Genomic DNA, 17,996 nt, shown 5'->3' with positions numbered 1-17,996 from the left:
AACATACGAGTATCGCCTGTTAATCAGATAGCACTTCTGAAATGAGTTGAGCTGGTACATGTTGAAAGTGTGGTATCATTACTTATTTATTTATAGTATCTGTACGACAAATCAGTGATCAAATTGTATCTTTTATTTTGTACAAGCATTCAGTCAAAGCAAAGTGAGATGTTTCTAACAGAAGGTTGCAAGCCACTAATGTTTCATCCGCTGTTACCCATTAGCCAAAAGAACAGCAGAAGGATGGTTTATGGATTTCCTCACTGCTTTATTTGCCATCGGCGATCTCACACTGAGCCATTAGTAAGAAAGAAGCAACAGAGTATGGTAGCATGACAGGTGAACGGGGTAAACCGGCAGTTGACTCAGATTTCATGAGTTGGGTGCTTGGGGAGATGGGAAGGACACTTTGTCCTGTGAGCTTTAAAAGTCTCCCACTCATTATCTTCTCACAAGATCTCCCAAGAGACCCATTAATAAAAAAGAACAAATATATTCAGATTTTCCTTTTCATCTCTCTTTCTATACCTTGCTCTATCCCTCTTCTCACCACTATTTTTAAAACGAAATCTGGAATTCTTTTTAGGTTGCACTAAATCTTAATCTGAGTAAATTAAGGATTACTTCACTTTCTGATAATTTATTCACCCTGTCATACAGATGTTTATGTATTTCTTACTTCAGTCAAAAAGAAATAAGGAAAACATTCCAGGATTTGTCTCCAAATAGTGGACCTCAATTGAAAATTTAAATTACATTTCCAATGCAGCTTCAAAGGGCTCTAAAATATCCCAACTGATGCATAAGGGTCTTGCCATCTTTATTTTCACAAAAAAAGTACTTTTTTTGCACTAGCCCTGGGATGCGTGCTAGTGACCTTGTATCATGACATATGCGACAGTGTTTGCAAGTGTGGAGAAGGAGGACCTTTCTGACGTTGTTGTATGTGGAATGATACTAATTAATGTATTCATGTTAGTTTATTGTTTAAAATGGTCCGTACGTGTATGTTTTGCATATGTCATGCGTAAAGTTTTAACATGATTACGTTATACGTAAGATCGCGTATGTGCATCCCAGGGCTAGTGCAAAATGAAAAGTTCTTGTTAAAAAGTACTATTTAAAATTGTTTCGCTAGGTAAGACCCTTACTGTGCATTTAGACCGCCACCGGCGAGAGCGTCAATAAAAGCTCTGGCTGCCCTGACAACGACGCTAAAGAAAAGTTGTAGTGGACGCTCTGACGCTCGAATGCATTCTCTGAACTCCTCTCAGGCGGAGGTTTCCGCCTTCCGATTGGTTGCCGGTGAACATTTCTGGCTTTCGATTGGTTGCCGCCTAACCGCGTCATATCTCATTACCATAAAGTTGAGCTGATTTCAACTCTCCTCGACGCTCACGCTGTAAATGACGTGCCGCGCCGCTGCTCGCCGGAGTTTGCCGCCGGCTCTCATTGAAAATGAATGACTTCCGGCCACTTTGACACTCTCGCCGGTGGCGGTCTGAATGCACAGTTATGCCCCTTTGGGATTGTTGCCTCTTGAAGCTGCATTGAAACTGCAATTTAGACTTTCAATTCATTGGGCTCAATAAAGTGCACTATATGAAGAAAATTCCTGGAATGTTTAAAAAAAAAAACGTTGGGAGAGCGGGGTAAATTGTCACATGGGTAAATTGTCACACTGATCATAACTCCAACACTAGATGCTCTACCTCAAGTGGAGTGCTGTGTTGTTGTTGTTTGTTTGTGGGTTTTTATGATAACGAATACAGAATATAGACATGTATATGTTATGTGACTTAAAAATCAAAAGGGATGACTTATGCAGGCTTCATATATCTGCATCAATTGTTTACCGTTTACGCCGTAGCCTTCAAAAATGTAATAACGTGGACTGCAAGCGCTGTGATTGATCTGCTAAAACCCTTCCCGTCAGGTCAAAAGAAATCTGCATTGCATTTCTCATATGCATTTTAGCTTGTGAAGGCAAAAACAAAGATAGACCAAGTTAAGGAGATTTAACAGCTCAAGCTGCAACAAAGGCTTCTCAAACAACAAGCTGCATCTTCTTTGGTTTTTGGCTTGATACTATAAAATGCCCATGGAAATTTGCCTACTAGAGATCTGCATGTGTAATTGCATGGCGTAAACAATGAAGCAGAAGTATGAATGAAAACTGGTGCATAGCCTACGGCCTACGGCAGAGCTATGAAGCCAGCTTAAAGAGCACCTATTACATTGCAAATTACATTTGCTGTAATGTGTTTGCATGTTTGTGGTTCCAAAAACACATTGGGCCCTATTTTAACGATCTGAAACGCAAGTGCGAAGCACAATGCGCAAGTGACTTTGTGGGTGGATCTTGGGCACTGTTGCTATTTTCCCGGCGGGAGAAATAACTCTTGCGCCAGGCGCAAATCAATAAGGGGTTGGTCTGAAGTAGGTTCATTATTCATAGGTGTGGTTTGATCGTAACGTCAAATAAACCAATCAGAACGCTATCCAACATTCCCTTTAAATGTAAAGGCGCAAGTTCCACGGCGGGTTGCTATTATTATGACGGATTTACCAGGCGCACGCCAGGAGCGGTTCACAGCCGAGGAGACCGACGTTCTTGTAAGAGCAGTCAAAGACAGAGAAGTTGTTTTGTATGGGGATGGGAGAAACCCGCCCAAATCAGCGTCGGTTAAACAGGCGTGAGAGGAAATAGCCACAATTGTCTCATCAGCTGGCATCCCCATCGTTGCGCCAAGCGCTACAATGATGTCAGGAGACGGGGGAATCCCAAGCTTGCCAGCATAAATTGGGCACGCCGTGTAACGGGAGGTGGATCTGCCTCAGGACCTGACGCCAGCAAAGGACATCGCTGCGTCCACCCTCACCGCTGAAAGGGTTTGGGGGCTTTGAAATCGGACCCAAGAAACGCAAGCAAGGTCCAAGCCCAAAGTGCACTTACAAATCAAGTTCATATACATTAAGGTTTCTTATGAAAATATTTTTAATCGTTATTTGCATGATCATTTTTTAACGCAGCCACACAATAAATAAAAACTATCACCACAATGCTCACCACTATGATTCCCCTTATCTCATGCGTTAATATTTTTTATTGGAACAATTTATGATTTGCAAAAATAACTGTTGCATCTGTGTAGATTAGATAAGCAATTTTGACATTATGGTCAAGCATGCGCCCTTAAAATAGCATAATGAACTACGCGCAACGCGCCATTGACTTTAGACTAGTTTTTTTGGTCAGTGGCGCAATTGTTTTTTGAAATTGCAAAATAGCATCAGGGATGCTTTGCGCCGCAACATGCCTCCTTTTTTGCGCTGAACCGCCCAGGGAGCGCAAGTTCATTCCCTAGTTTGCCGACGTGCGTCTGTGGAGGGAAAAACCCGCTGTGCGCCGGTGCAAAATACGAATGATACATGCGTCACTGACAAAGTCAATTGCGCTGGGTGCAAGATAGGGCCCATTATTTTCCTCACATTGTACATTATTGTTGCTCCTTTATGCCCTGCCTCCCAGAAACACATTGATTTTGTATAAAGCTCATTGTTCTGAAAAGCACAGTGTCCTCTGATTGGTCAGCTATCCAGTACGTTGTGATTGGCCTGAATACTTCTGTCGTCAGCTGGAAATGTGACGCTCCTTACCGTATTTGGAAGATTAGCTCCCAATGCAATACTGACATCATTAATATCGTCTTTACTACCTTATCAATGTGAGCCGAATCTGATACAGAAAATGCGCGGCTTGAGCAGTAAGGTAAGGTAAGGATACTAAAACACAAACCCATGTCTGCATTTGTGATCATAGAATTGACAAACAAAAAGGGCAACTCTGCACTGCACAAAACCCGTGTTTGAGTCATGGTTTAAATAATTAGTAGTAAATTCTTTAAATATGAAAACATAGACTACTTACAGGCTGTGAGTCAGAAGTGGGCGGGATTATGGTAATGACGTCATGTCCAGGTCAACAGGCAAAGGAAGTAAACTGTTGCCTACAATCCATGTGTTTGTTGTAGTCCAAGAAAGGAGATTTAAGTTGGAGACAATAACTCACGTCATTGTTTACTTTTGAATTTGTACTTTTGCATATCGTTACTAACAAACACTTACACACTAAAGGAAATGTAAAATCATGAATTGGAAAATATGTCCTCTTTGCGATCATCTAAAATGCTAATGACATTAATTTTTATGGAAACAATCACATATGTAAACACTACCGTATCTCTAAAAATTACAGAGGTCATGGTCACTTATCCTGCGATAAGTCAAAGTCATTATCGCGACAGGCCTATAACTCATTGTGCAAAATAATTTTGCTTAGGCTTATTATTATGACTACAAATCTTGGTGCAAATGTTCTTTTATACGAAATGAGAACAAGCCAGAAAAAGTCAAATTATTTATAAACGGCCTGAGGTACATTGACTCTTGAACCATAAAAAAGTGGTCAGATGTTTTCACATTTCAAAGCATGACTCAGAAAGCCCTTTTCTCACTTTCTACACAGAACACCTGAGATTGTCTGTTTTTCATAGCCTGTCTGCACATCTTCCCGCAGTGGCCTCTGTTCCCATGACAACAGCACGATAAGCCAGTAAGGTCACAGCATAGTGGCAACATGCAAAATCATTTTGAAACTGTGTGGTTAGTAAGAGGTCAAACAGAGAGACAGAAAATGAAAGTCAAGGAAATTTAGTAGACAGTCATTAAGAGAAAAACGCATGTGAGGTTCTAATTACTAGTCCATTTGTATATTCATTAACCTTTGTATGTAAAGTGGATGTTTAACAGCACGTAAACACAGCCATTAACCAAGTGTAACCCATCTGTTGTAGTCTGACACATGACCATATCATTACAAAAGACAAACTACATTATTTTTAGGTGCCCTTGTTAACAGTAAAGACATTGGATAGATTTAAGGTCAGTGAATTTCAATTGCTTCCGGACCAAGAATTTACATTGGATATTAAGTTGCAACACCATCAAAACAGCTTCTTCTACACATGTAAACAAAAAACAACTGATTATTATTATTTTAGCCAAAGAACTGCAAATGCCATGGCATATTTTTACTTTTTATTTTGCTAGTGCAAAAACTGTGTTTTCTTTTATCTCAGCTTTCTTAATGGTTTTGGTGGATGTGGAAGATTTTTTCTATGAAAATACTTTTCTAATTACTGTATGCATGATTGAATGGATTTATTTTTTTTCTTCCTTTGCTGTCTACGATCCTATCAGAACAGATCTAAAACCAACTGTTGAGAAATCTTAATCGAAATGTACAGTACACTTTCATTTAAATCATATAAGAAATTTGATATGCATATTTGCAAAACATCTAAAACTACCATTCTGATTACAAATGTAACACATAGGGCTCTATCGGCGATAATTTTCATGTTTAGCGCCAGGTTGTTTAAAGCAACACTATGTAGTTTTTTTACCTTTAAATAATGTCTCTAAAATTGTTTCAGTGATAGAACAACTTTTAACTGGATAAATTGTACTGTTGCTGCAACCTGAGCAGCCTCCTAGCTGCTACAAGCACACTCTGAAAGTGGCGGTGGAGGGTAGGAAACACAGCCCTGCCCCTCCCTCTGCCTGCAGAAGAGTGTCTGATACCAGACACTGTTGCGCTTTTTAACCACATGGGGGAGCTGTAAGTCATTTTTAAATGGAAACTACATAGTGTTGCTTTAAATGGCAAATTCCTTTGTGCCCAATTTTGCGCCCATGGGCTTTCTGGTCTGAAAACGAGGTGTGCCCAGGCGCATTCTTGGCGAGTTGCTATTTTGAGGCACTAAAATGGTGCAATACAGTTTGCATGTTTTGTATGTATGTTTTGTTATTTAGACAGCGTTAGTAATATGCGCCTATAAACGGGATGACAACGTATGTTTGCTTATCACATACATGAATGCGCAGCAGCACAAAAATGCTTTAAAATATGAAAGATTAAAGGATTGAATGTAAAAGATTATTATTGAGTCTCTTGGACATAAATAAGGACCGATTATGAGATGTTAGAAGGCATACAGAGCAGCTTCACCTGCAGTCTGGTAAGTAAATAAATGCTTTGCTTTAAATAAATGCATCTATTTGTAAATGTTTTTTAAATGCTACCCTACGGATTTACATAAATCCTGGGGCTGTCCAAGTGCTGAAACGCTTCGGCTACTTATCCCTTGTTTGTATTTTTAGAGTTACAAACATTTTCTTGCATATTTGCTAATTATTTATATAACATTATTCTTAAAATGGGGGTCTTCTTCCTCCGCTTAGTTTTTCAGTTTAAAAAGTCAGTCATCTAAATAGGGATTAGACATAGGGCCAGCACAACTGGCTTTTAAAGGGGATGAGAGCTGAGACTCTCATTGGTTTATTGCACGTTACGCCCAAAACACACACATTACTTATTACGAGAATATGAACATCCCTTTTCGACCGTGCGCTACGCAAAAGTGGCACTGGACACGCCCATTTAGATCGTTTAGACAATGCACTTAGATCGTTAAAATAGGGCCCAAAATCTTAATAGTCCACTTTAAACATTACACTAACTATAAATAACTTTTATGACTAGCCTACATGTAACTAATAAGAGTATTATTAGACTGTTAAAGGTAAAGTTGGGGAATAGGTTAGTTATTATTGAAAATGATTGAAAAATGTAAAGAATATAACATGGTACTCTTTTGTAAGAATACAACCAGAAAATACAGGAATTTTGTATAGTATCAAAATAAGTGTCAAGTATTTAGGGTAAACTCCCCACTAACCATATCATGAAATGAAATCCTATGTTTTAATTGTAATCAAATGACAGATGCCCAGGGACATTCACAGGTAGGGTCACCTTTTACGTCTGTCTTTCTGTCTGTCTGTCTGTCTGTCTGTCTGTCTGTCTGTCTGTCTGTCTGTCTGTCTGTCTGTCTGTCTGTCTTACAAATATATTTAGCCAATAAAAGATATTAAGGTGTGTGTGTGTTTGTGTGTGTGTGTGTGTGTGTGTGTGTGCGTGCGTGCGTGCGTGCGTGCGTGCGTGCGTGCATGCACGTGCGTGTGTATTAGTGAAGGGAAGAGCTCAGGAACAATTAAACTGCAACTTTACTTTTGACAATGTTTGTATGATTTTTTTCATTGCTTCATTAATTTTAAGGAAGGTCTAGTGCATGAGAGAGAACAACCAACCTGACCGCACCTTCACTGTTCCTCCACACAGTTTTTGGAAGGTAGGCAGATACATGTTGGATATCCTAATGGTATGGCTGTAGTATAACCTCCTATTTTGATCTTTAATCTCCTATTTCCCCCTCTTCTCAATGACATACATAAACATGTTAAACAAAAAATAAAAATATGCTCATAAAACCAAACAGAATAGCAAAAAAATATTTTTCGTCAAACATATTTTATTGACCGTTATGTATGCAAAGCAGAAAAAAACTGTCATTAATAGTGAATAAATAAAAAGCTTTTGAGACGATTATTATTTGCTATATATTTGGAAAGGGTGGCTTTTTTTCAGTTTCAGCACATGCCCTACAAAAGGTCTGTGCACTACCCTGCTGATGCCTGAAGAAGACAATTACTTTTGAAGATGGTTTTGTTTTTAATTTTGTGTACATATTTCCTGTATTTTCTGTTTGTGAAAAATAAATATGGATCCACATTAAAACTTTGCTAAAACAATAAAGCTGGTGGTGGTGACCTTACAGTTTTGCAGCATTACTGGCAATCAGAGCTATTGTAAATTTATAGTAATTTTTACAATATAACAGGGTAGGTCTAATGTATTCACTTGTTCTTGATATTGCAATGATATTAGTGCAAGTTGATGACTGATTATATATTCAGTTTCTTAGTCATTATGCTATCTAATTAGCATACTACATCACATTATAGCATGTCTCTAAGTGTCAAGAGGAAGTGTTTTTCAATCAAGAAACCATGGGAGATGAGTACTAATTGTTGTAAGACATTTTGTATTTTGCCTGATAGATGACCTGATTAGAAGTGATTTCTTTTTTTAGATAAAATATCTATTACTTACTCTAAATCAGTAATATATGTCCCTATGTCCACTCCGGTCATAACAGTATTGTGTCTGTTTAAAGGAGGGCCGCAGCTGGTGATTGTCATGGTGTGTTTTTTTAGGGTTTTCTATCTAAGATCCCATTGTTCCTGGATCTGACAGATAATGGACTAATAATATCTCTTCCAGCAATCCCAGGCCAAAGGGTAAAGCTGTGGAAACCATCACAACTGCTGCTGTGAAAATAGCATTATGGGTAAAGTAAGAAAAGTTATAGGGTGCGCATATTTTTTATATTTATCTACAGTTTAAGCTTATTAAATGATAACCACGTCCCACAAATGGTGGCTGGTCAATAGAGGGGGCTATGGGCGCTGCGCTCCCTGGCTCACACACACAAAATAATACGGTTCATTATTCAAAAATCATTATTTAGTCAATTATATTATATATATTATTTATATGGTGTGACATGATAGAAAATCATCTGTGGAAAATATCTCCTTTCCCCGTATGTCCCCTCTGCCTGTCTGCTCATCTCAAGTTCAGCTTTGGGGCAATTTCTAGATCGCCCCTCAATTGCCTTGATTGCCTGTGTGCTTTCTAGAAAATACCACAATAACAGATTTTTTTTCTAAACTTTTGTGATAAGAATATCAGTTTATCAAAAAGAAATAGATACTAACTTTTATAATGATACACTGAAAAAAAGATTCATTCAATTTACTCAATTTTTAAGGTAAATGGTTGCAATCAATTTATTTAATCTACATTTAAACAAATAAAACTTGTTAAATAAAAAACTTTTGTTTAAATGTAGCTTAAATAAAATGATTGCAACCACTAACCTTAAAAAAAGAGCAAATTTAATGAATAATTTTTTTCAGTGTACAAATCAGAAAACAAAGCATGCAGTTCTCAACATGGATGTTTAGTTTTATTTTTTATTATCTTTGTTTAATTTTTCCAACGGAATGATATTTAAGTGCTTTCCAGCTTTGTGTATAATACGCTTCGGTCGGTTAGTGAATGGATTGGTGTGGGTGTTACTTTGGCGTGGTATCTATTAGCAACAAAATCACATGCTCTTTTCTTCCTTAGTAAATTTGCCAAAAATACGAAGTATGAAGAAACATACAAAGCTGATTCATGCTAATGAGGTCTTATTTAGGCAAATGATGACAAGCACCTCATCACCATTAAAATTATAAAGCTCAACTCTCCTAACCAACCAAACCTTAAATTCACTTAAATGAGGCATTTTCATCTACATCCCAAATGAGCGACAGAATCAGAAGCTCTGCTATGTTTTATTTCACCAGGTGTTCCTAAATTTACTAGTTTAAACCAAAAAGGAATCTCGCTAGGTATTTATTGGAGTGTGGCATAAGAGTATTTAGGAAAAGCAGACACAGAAACACAAGCCGCTACACTACTGCATAATTTGCATGCAAGGGTAACACCAAAGCTAGTTTCCCCACAAAGCCGGCTATGAATGATGACATGTGACGTTAATGAGTTATAAAGTGACTTCACTAGCAAATCTGAGATGTTTTAATGGTGGCTTGACAATGTACCAATTTAAGAAATCATTTCAAAGTCTTAAATGCTAAACTCTGACTGTAAAGCCTCTTTGTCACGGTATGTGACCTCCAGATAAGACTGTTTCAATTCACCACCTAGTGGTAGTTGTTAATTGGCCATGTATAATAAATGAATAGCTACCCATTTAGGACAAATGACTGCTAATACATTTGGAGGAAACAGACAGTGTTATGGGTTGCCAAAGGGTATGATGTTAAACAAAAAGAATAAAACTGTAAAGAATTATTTCTGACTTCTAAATTTACAACCGTCCAATCTTTAAAAGGATAAAATTTGAATAAAAATTGAATTGGAAAATCAAACACCTATAGACCTTGTGGCATTTGCTACCCAGTCTTACGAAATGATGTACCTATAGTCACATAATTATTTTATTCTTTTACGTGATACTGTCACGAATTTCAGCTTTTTTCGTGATCATATCACGAATTTCTGTTTATGTTTCATTGTCACGTATTGGTTACTCAACTGCTTTTTTCTGTTTTCAAACCATTGGCGCTTCGGATTAGGGTTAGATTTGGTGTTTGCGTTAGGATGTCCCTTTAAGCATTGGTTTATACTATAATACTGATTCATTTTTTTATATATATTTTATACATTTTAAACCATTGTTGCCTGGCGTTAGGGTTAGAGTTGGGTTTGGGTAAGGATGTCATTTTATGGAAATCTAACCCTAAACCGAAGCAACAATGGTAAGAAAATAAGACAAAACAGTTGAGTAACCAATACGTGACAATGACACATAAACAGAAATTTGTGTTACGATCACAAAAAAGAATAAAAAAAAATACGTGACTATAGGTACATAATTTCGTGAGACTAAGCTGGGCATTTGTCATAAGCATTGAAAAGGTTCCATAACTTTCAAGCTACATCCAAAATGTGACATAGTTTTAGTTTAGGGAAAGTTCAACGAAAATTTTAATTACCCCATGATTTACTTACCCTTAAGCCATCCGAGACATTATCTTTCAGACTAACACAATTTGAGTTATTTTAGAAAATGTCCAAGGTCTTTCAAGCATTATAATGGTAGAAAACAGGGTCCACATCTTTCAAGCCCAAAGAACTGCATCCATCCCTCAACGAAATGATAGGCTCCAAGAGGTTAATAAAATCCTTCTGAGGGTATCCAATGTGATTTTGTAAGAAATATATCCTTATTTAAAACTTTATAAATTACAATAACTTGCTTCATTTTTCGCTGAACTATTCCTTTAAGTCTGCACTTCAACTGTTTTGTTGTAGCTGACAAAATCCGTCTCTTCATCTCTCTCTATATATATCTATCTATTTAGATTGTATAAGCCATTAAGTATTGTTAAGTTATTGCAGTTATTACATTGTAATAACATCATGTATAACACATGGTCAAGTATGAGTAAGCAGAGCGTGACATGAATGAATTGGTGCTGGTGAATGCAGCAGTGTGATGAGGCGAGAAACATGAACACTGACTCACTGACAAACAGTCAGAGGTGACAGACAACAGAAAACAAAAACGAATTTTCTCTCAAAGCAAACAAACTGCAACCAGCAACCCATGGACTGCCGTTACCGTTCTGTCTGAAGTGGTTTGCTTCTCTGCCACCAACAGCTCCTTTAAAATTCTGTTTTGTTGAACTTTCAATTTTAGTTTTACATAAATGAATAAGGATATTATCAATCAGTCATGACATTTACTACCTCTCTTTTTCAAGTAACCTCTCACACCACTCTCACACGAAAACTATTGCTTAACTTACCTGTTCACAGTAAAACATTGTTCTGGGGATGTTTATTAGTATTCAAGCACCCCACTTGAGACACTGTAATATTTTAGTATTCAATAAATGATTTAGCTATTTATTAATCCTTGCTGTCTTTAAATATGATATTTAACATTGGAGTCCCTTTTGAAACTCTTTCTTACTAAGTCAGTGGTTCCAAAACTGGGGGGTCTGCCATCTTAGGGGGCTCGAGATGTTGCCAGGGGGCAGTTTTATGACATTTTATAAAATACATTACTTTATTATAAATTCTGTGTAATTAAACTTACGTAAAATATAGGTACCAACCATTGTATCATTTAACATGTTTTGTTTGAATTTTAAGTTGTGATTGTTTTATGTCATAAATTTTCTTCACAAAGGAAGGCACCCTACACAAAGTGGGGCACACTCTGAAAAGTTTGAGAACCACTATACAAAGTTTCCCAAACAAAAGACATTTTAAAGGCCAGGTCAGGAAAAATACAGCCTTAGGATAAATAATTTGACCTTCAGTTTATACCATTTTGAGTTACTTCTTAACTAATGCCCATGGGTGACCAAGGATTTGAAACCCTACACAAACACCTTCCATTTGATAAATGTCATGTTATTTCCTCCTCTGCAGTACACAACTCCAAAACAAACCTATGAGAGTGATACGATTACATCTTTCTTATTTGCTGCTTCTGGGTCTAACTCAATAACTTTTGCCCTCTGTGGTGCTTACTGTGTGATTTAGAGGCTTCGCAGTGGGAGACCGCAGTGTTCCATCTACACTAACAATGGGAGAGTTGGTCGTCATCGATACCAGATTGCTTTACATGCTGTGCTCATCTCTTCCTTGAACCATCCATTTTGAAACAGCCCAACCTTTGTAGAGTGCTATTGCTATTGATGTTAATTACAGAATAGTATTGAAGATAATTACTATTGATGCAGTCTCAGCAATATGCAAGCAATTTGTGAAGCTGCACTACAGCAGGAATTTAAGGGTTATAATGCTTTTTAAACAACATGGCGTGGCTTATTTTAAAACTATGCACTCTAAAAATGCTAAGATATTTCAATTATTTAATTATTATTTGAAGTATTGTTTTAATTATGGGTCAATGACGTGACGATAATTATTTTCTGTCCGTATGGTTCAGTTTAATGTAAAAGGGTTAAAAATTACAAATTAATTTGGAGATTACGTGAAACTTTCTCTTTTTTATGGACAAATTCTAAAATGTCTGGTTTTATTTCATTTCGAAAGAATATTTGAGGGATAATTGCAAAAATGTCAATGTGGTGTAACCGGTCTGTGTCATTTGGTGTAACTAGTATTTTTTTATCCTTAAATTTGGCCAATATTAATTGTTGCTAAGAGAAGGGTTCTTGGGTTCTACAGGGTTAAATGAAAATATAAATATATTCATAAAAGTTGTGGAATAAAATATAGTTTCTATATCTAGTTTAGTGTAATATGATTTTTTTACATACATTTTTACATCATTTGTCAAAGATAATTTAGAAAACAGAGCTGTTTTCAGCATATGTCAGAACAAATATTACAAAAAAGCATTAAAATATACATTTAAAAACAACTAATAAAATTATATTTTACATTACGCTTACATGCCATCAAGGTGGATAAAATATTTCATATTTCTCATTCTTTAGCGCATTTGACGGTTACACCATTTGACATTTTCAGGTCCATTCACTCTTAACTTTTATAAAAATGATGCAAATGTCATTTTTTTTGCATAAAATTAACATAAATACACCATGTGCATTAAAAAATCCCTTTTGCATGCTTTAAAAACCATCTTGCTAAACCATTTTTGTCACCGACCAATATGTGACCCTGGACCACAAAAACAGTCATATTTATTCAATTTTTTTAAATTGAATAAATAAGCTTTCCATTGATATGGTTTGTCCAAGATACAACTACAGTATTTGTAAATCTGGAATATAGGGGTGTTAATATTGAGAAATCATCTTTAAAGTCCTTAACAACTGCATCCACTCACAAAAATAGTTTTGATCAGGGGCGCAATGAACAGTTTCAAGGGGGGTATGCGAGACAGAATTTTGGGCCCCTTTCTTTAGATGATTGTTTGATTTTCATACTATAATGTGTAACTATAGAAAATTACTCAATTGAGTGTGTTTATTTAATTTTACACCTAAAAATAAATGCATGAAGCGAAAAAAAAAAGATTTAGGCTATTCGAAAAACGAATACCATTTTAATCTGGAATTGCAAAAAACATTTACATGACTGATTTTAAAGAGATCACTAAAAGAAGAATAATGCATGGAGATGCATTTCTGAATCTATGGAAATCTATGGAAGGCGCTTTGAAAGTCACGGCAGTCAAGTTTTCTGTGCGGTTTTAGAAGCGAAATGTGTACATTTATGTTTAGCCTATAATAGTTCATTCTTCAGAGTTCAATTCAATTCATATTGATGATCTTTATAGTCCATTTAGGCCATTTAAAAATGTTCTTACAAACCGATTGTATTCATCAGAAAACACCACTTATATTCTCTTTATGTCGTTGTTCTCTGTGCGTGTGTGTTTCCCCCACACGCGTCCTCCGCTCATGACAAAAAGCGTGGTCGGCAAAAGTTTTAAAAATTAATATGACGTAGATTTTTTTTAAAGTGTGTGCCTCGCCCACGCACGCCCTTAGCCAGTGACACAGAAATTGCAAAAAGCACAATCGGCTAAAGTTTTAAATATGACGTTGATTTTCAGTCAAAAGCATGCCGCAATCATTAAATGTGCTGCTGATGGGCATTTAATTTCTGTGCACTGAAGGCTGTTTTTTGAAAAGCGATTAAAGTGATATACTCCCTAATATGATTTTGCACATCCAACAACAACTATATTATTACAAAAATAATACTGCATGTGTGGCATTTGATAGTACTGTATATTGCCAGGGCCGGCCCTGGGCATAGGCGGAATAGGCAAATGCTAATGCAAATTATTATTTTTTTAATATATGTTTATAAACATTTTACTATAAATATTTAATTCTGCACATGAAAACAGCAGTTATTAATGAATTATTAGTAGCATAGTATCTCGGAAGATCGTGCTTGTTAAATAGCTCTATACTGCACTGAAGCGGCAGTTTAAAATATAAACCCAGAATTCAGCGAACGTCAAGACAAAGAAAATGGAAACAACAATCAGACCGAGATGCAGAATTTACATAATGTTACACAGACCATGTTTAAATTTCAATGTTTCTGGACAGAAATACCAACTTGTTCACTTTGTTTGGTATTAAGAAGTGCTAGCCGCGGTGCTGAAGACGCGCTCAGATGGAGTACTGGTGGCACATGCACAGATATTTACGTGCAAGCCATTGGAAACTATTATTCGTTATTATATAATTATTATTCGTTATTTTACTTTATTACTTTCACTTAAGAAGAGTTCTGCACTTTTTATTTCAACAATTCTCTTTATATAAATTCTATTTTGTACTTAAATCTATAATTTCGTTACTAACCCAACGAACTCATCTGCGCTTTCCGATAGGTTGCACGTAAGGGGAAAAGTATAGCTTTCTTCCACATGAGAAGAGTTGTGCATTTTTAAACTTTTTTAAAAACATATCTCTTTTCCAAAAACATTTTTTTCTTCTATTTAAAATCTATAGTTTCGTTATTTTACTAACCCAACTAATGACTCGTCCGCTTTCCAATAGATCATGCAATATCTGTGCATAAGTGCCACCAGTACTCCGTCAGAGCGGGTCTTGGTCTTCAGCACCGCGGGGAGCAGCCAGCACTCCAATGCGCAGCTTATTAATACCAAACAAAGTGAACAAGTTGGTATTTCTGTCCAGAAACATTGAGATTTAAACATGGTCCGTGTAACGTTATGTAAATCCCGCGTCTCGGTCTGATTGTTGTTTCCGCTTTGTTGTTCTTGACGTTCGCTAAATTCTGGGTATGTATTTTAAAATGCCGCTTCAGTGCAGTATAGCCACAGTATGCGTGCGTGCGTGTGTGTTTGTGTTTGTTTCCAAAATATTTTCAAAATCAAGAAAAAAGACAAAGCTGTGCAGTTTGTGTTTCTGTATAAGTTTATGAGCAAAATGATTGGAACACAATTGTGATTCTGTGATTCTAAAGGGCACCAGGTGAAATCTTGCCTAGGGCAGCAAATTGGCCAGGGCCGGCCCTGCATATTGCAGTAGTTTATATATACGTTATGATGCACGGTGTTCTTTTTAATGTTCTTTTTCTTTAATATTCACAACACTTATCAACAAAACATTCATTAAAATTAAGAGACTAATTATATTAAACGAAATTAATTTTAAGCAAACATTTGAAGCAAACAAAACTTAAATTAAACTCGAAAATTATGTCTTATGATTCACTCTATTTTTACCGTCATATTAGCCTTTAATCCATTACAACGCCCAATATATAGCGTTTAAAATTACAGTCTTAATAATCGAATTCAATTGAAACAAAACAGTAACAACATTACAACAATATTTTAACAAAACAATACTTAAACATAAATATAGAACAGACATTCTCTATTCGGATACATGTTAAAACAATCTGATATAGCGTTTATAATAGCTGCACTAAGGGCTAAACCTCCGTTGCAAACCTGAATAAAATGATTCATTTTCACTTTGAAAATGATGCGCTGTCACATTAAAACCAGCTCTTAGTCATTTAAAATGTAACTCAATTACAATGGCTAAGAAAATTCTCCTATTTCATGTTTATTTAATAAAGAGTCCACAATTGCAGAAAATAATATTTTTAACTACGCCTATTAAGTAATTGTCCGTCTTAGAAATGCAATGGCCTATTTTTCAGCAGTCGCTATCCTAATATTTCCTTAAATAAAGGCCTTGCTGTCCTTTTGTTTTAACACAAATATTTTTATTTTTCATGAAACATTTTACGGTTTACGGATCAGCATGAGCGCTTTTTAGTGGCATGTGAGATCTTACCTTGAAATGCCAAACAGTAGGGCTTTCGACTGTTTATGGTAACTTAAAAGGATTGCATCCCTGATCCCAAACCAAAATGTTGCCTACCCACCCATATCCATACCTGCACAATCAAATTAAAAACCACCAGAACCGCCAAATATGTAATTGCATCTACTAGGTCATGCTTGCACGCTGTTTTAAAAAGTGTCTCAATTTTACTTATCACAAAGTCATTTACATTAGTTTTATATTCATTTACTTTACATTTTACTATAGTGTTAATAATTAAACGTGTACAACAAAAAAATGGAAAAGTGATGACGGTGGGGCCCCCTAGCGTACTCATGGGCCCATATGCCTTGCATACTCTGCACCCCCCCTAACGGCGCCCCTGGTTTTGATATATTAACAGTAGAAAATGTACAAAATATCGTCATTGAACATATTTTAACATAATATCGTAAGGGTTTTGAAAAAAAAAAAAAAATCGATAATTTTGACCAATATAATGTATAGTTGGCTATTGCTACGAACATACCTTTGCGACTTAAGACTTGGTTTTGTGGTCCAGGGTCACACATTTCTGTTATTATTGTTTATATTGACATATCACCATGTTCGCTATAGGACTAGGTGACTGACGATATGCCGCAGAAAGTTAAATGATACCTTTATATTTGCTTCTACTGCTAGAAAGATTAATAGAAACACATTAAATATGTTCATTACTTCACAAAATCCCAACACGTAATACTCTTTTAGGCTGTGGTGGCTGCCATTGTGTTTCACACATTCTGGGTCGATGAAGTGTTAACGTTGTCACAAAATATTACAACAGTGTACTATAGTAAGTATTATGGTATTAACTATAGTTTTTATAAAGTAATATTTCACTCCCCACTCCCATCTACTTTTTCCATCATCTTTCATTTGTATGTTTTCTGAATTGATCATCCTTTATGTTACTCCCTGGTTTGTATTGAAAGGGCTGAACAGAAGACACTGATATTGCTGGGTTTACAACCCTTGGTTGGGTAATTTTTAACCCAATGACATGGTGTGTTCTGTCCAGTATTTACCCAGCATAGGTTAAAAATAACCCAGCATTTTTTTAAAGTGAAACACAATGGCGGCCTACGAGTGAAAAGATTTTATTAAGTTTACGAAAACTATGGCTCTTTCTATTGTATTGTAAATTTACATTCATATAGCCAATCCCAGTTTTAATCTACTACACCATACATGTGTTCATAGTCAGTGTACCATTTAAGGTCATTTACACTGAAGACTTTAGGACATGACTTTATAAACAATAACGATAAATTCATCATTCAATTAGTTTTATTATATTAATTCAAAGCAGAAAATTTGGCATGTTTCATGTAATTATTTATAAATGTGTTCATTTAAATTGTTCCAAATAATTTTTTATTTTTTTTTTCAAATGGATGGTTGTTGGAGGAGCTCTGCAGAGCCTTAAGAATAGAAATATTTTTTTAAACTGTAGATTGCTTTATTGATTATACTGGAAGCAATTTGGCTTTGGCACGTCACAACGTACCATTCTTGTTTGGTATACACGGTGTCAGGACTACAAAATCCGAATTGTT

At 36.0% G+C, this 17,996-nt stretch overlaps 1 protein-coding gene across 3 annotated transcripts in view; it reads right to left on the bottom strand.

The window, feature by feature from the left end:
- iqsec3a (IQ motif and Sec7 domain ArfGEF 3a) overlaps positions 1 to 17,996 on the bottom strand; it is a 165,438-nt gene that overhangs the window by 120,220 nt on the left and 27,222 nt on the right. The gene's annotated exons all lie outside the window — the stretch shown is intronic.

This window comes from Paramisgurnus dabryanus, chromosome 1 (genome assembly GCF_030506205.2).
Source record: "Paramisgurnus dabryanus chromosome 1, PD_genome_1.1, whole genome shotgun sequence".
Taxonomy (NCBI): Eukaryota; Metazoa; Chordata; class Actinopteri; order Cypriniformes; family Cobitidae; genus Paramisgurnus; species Paramisgurnus dabryanus.
Note: the sequence above shows the minus strand (reverse complement) of the source record. Positions and strands in the feature narration are given on the sequence as shown.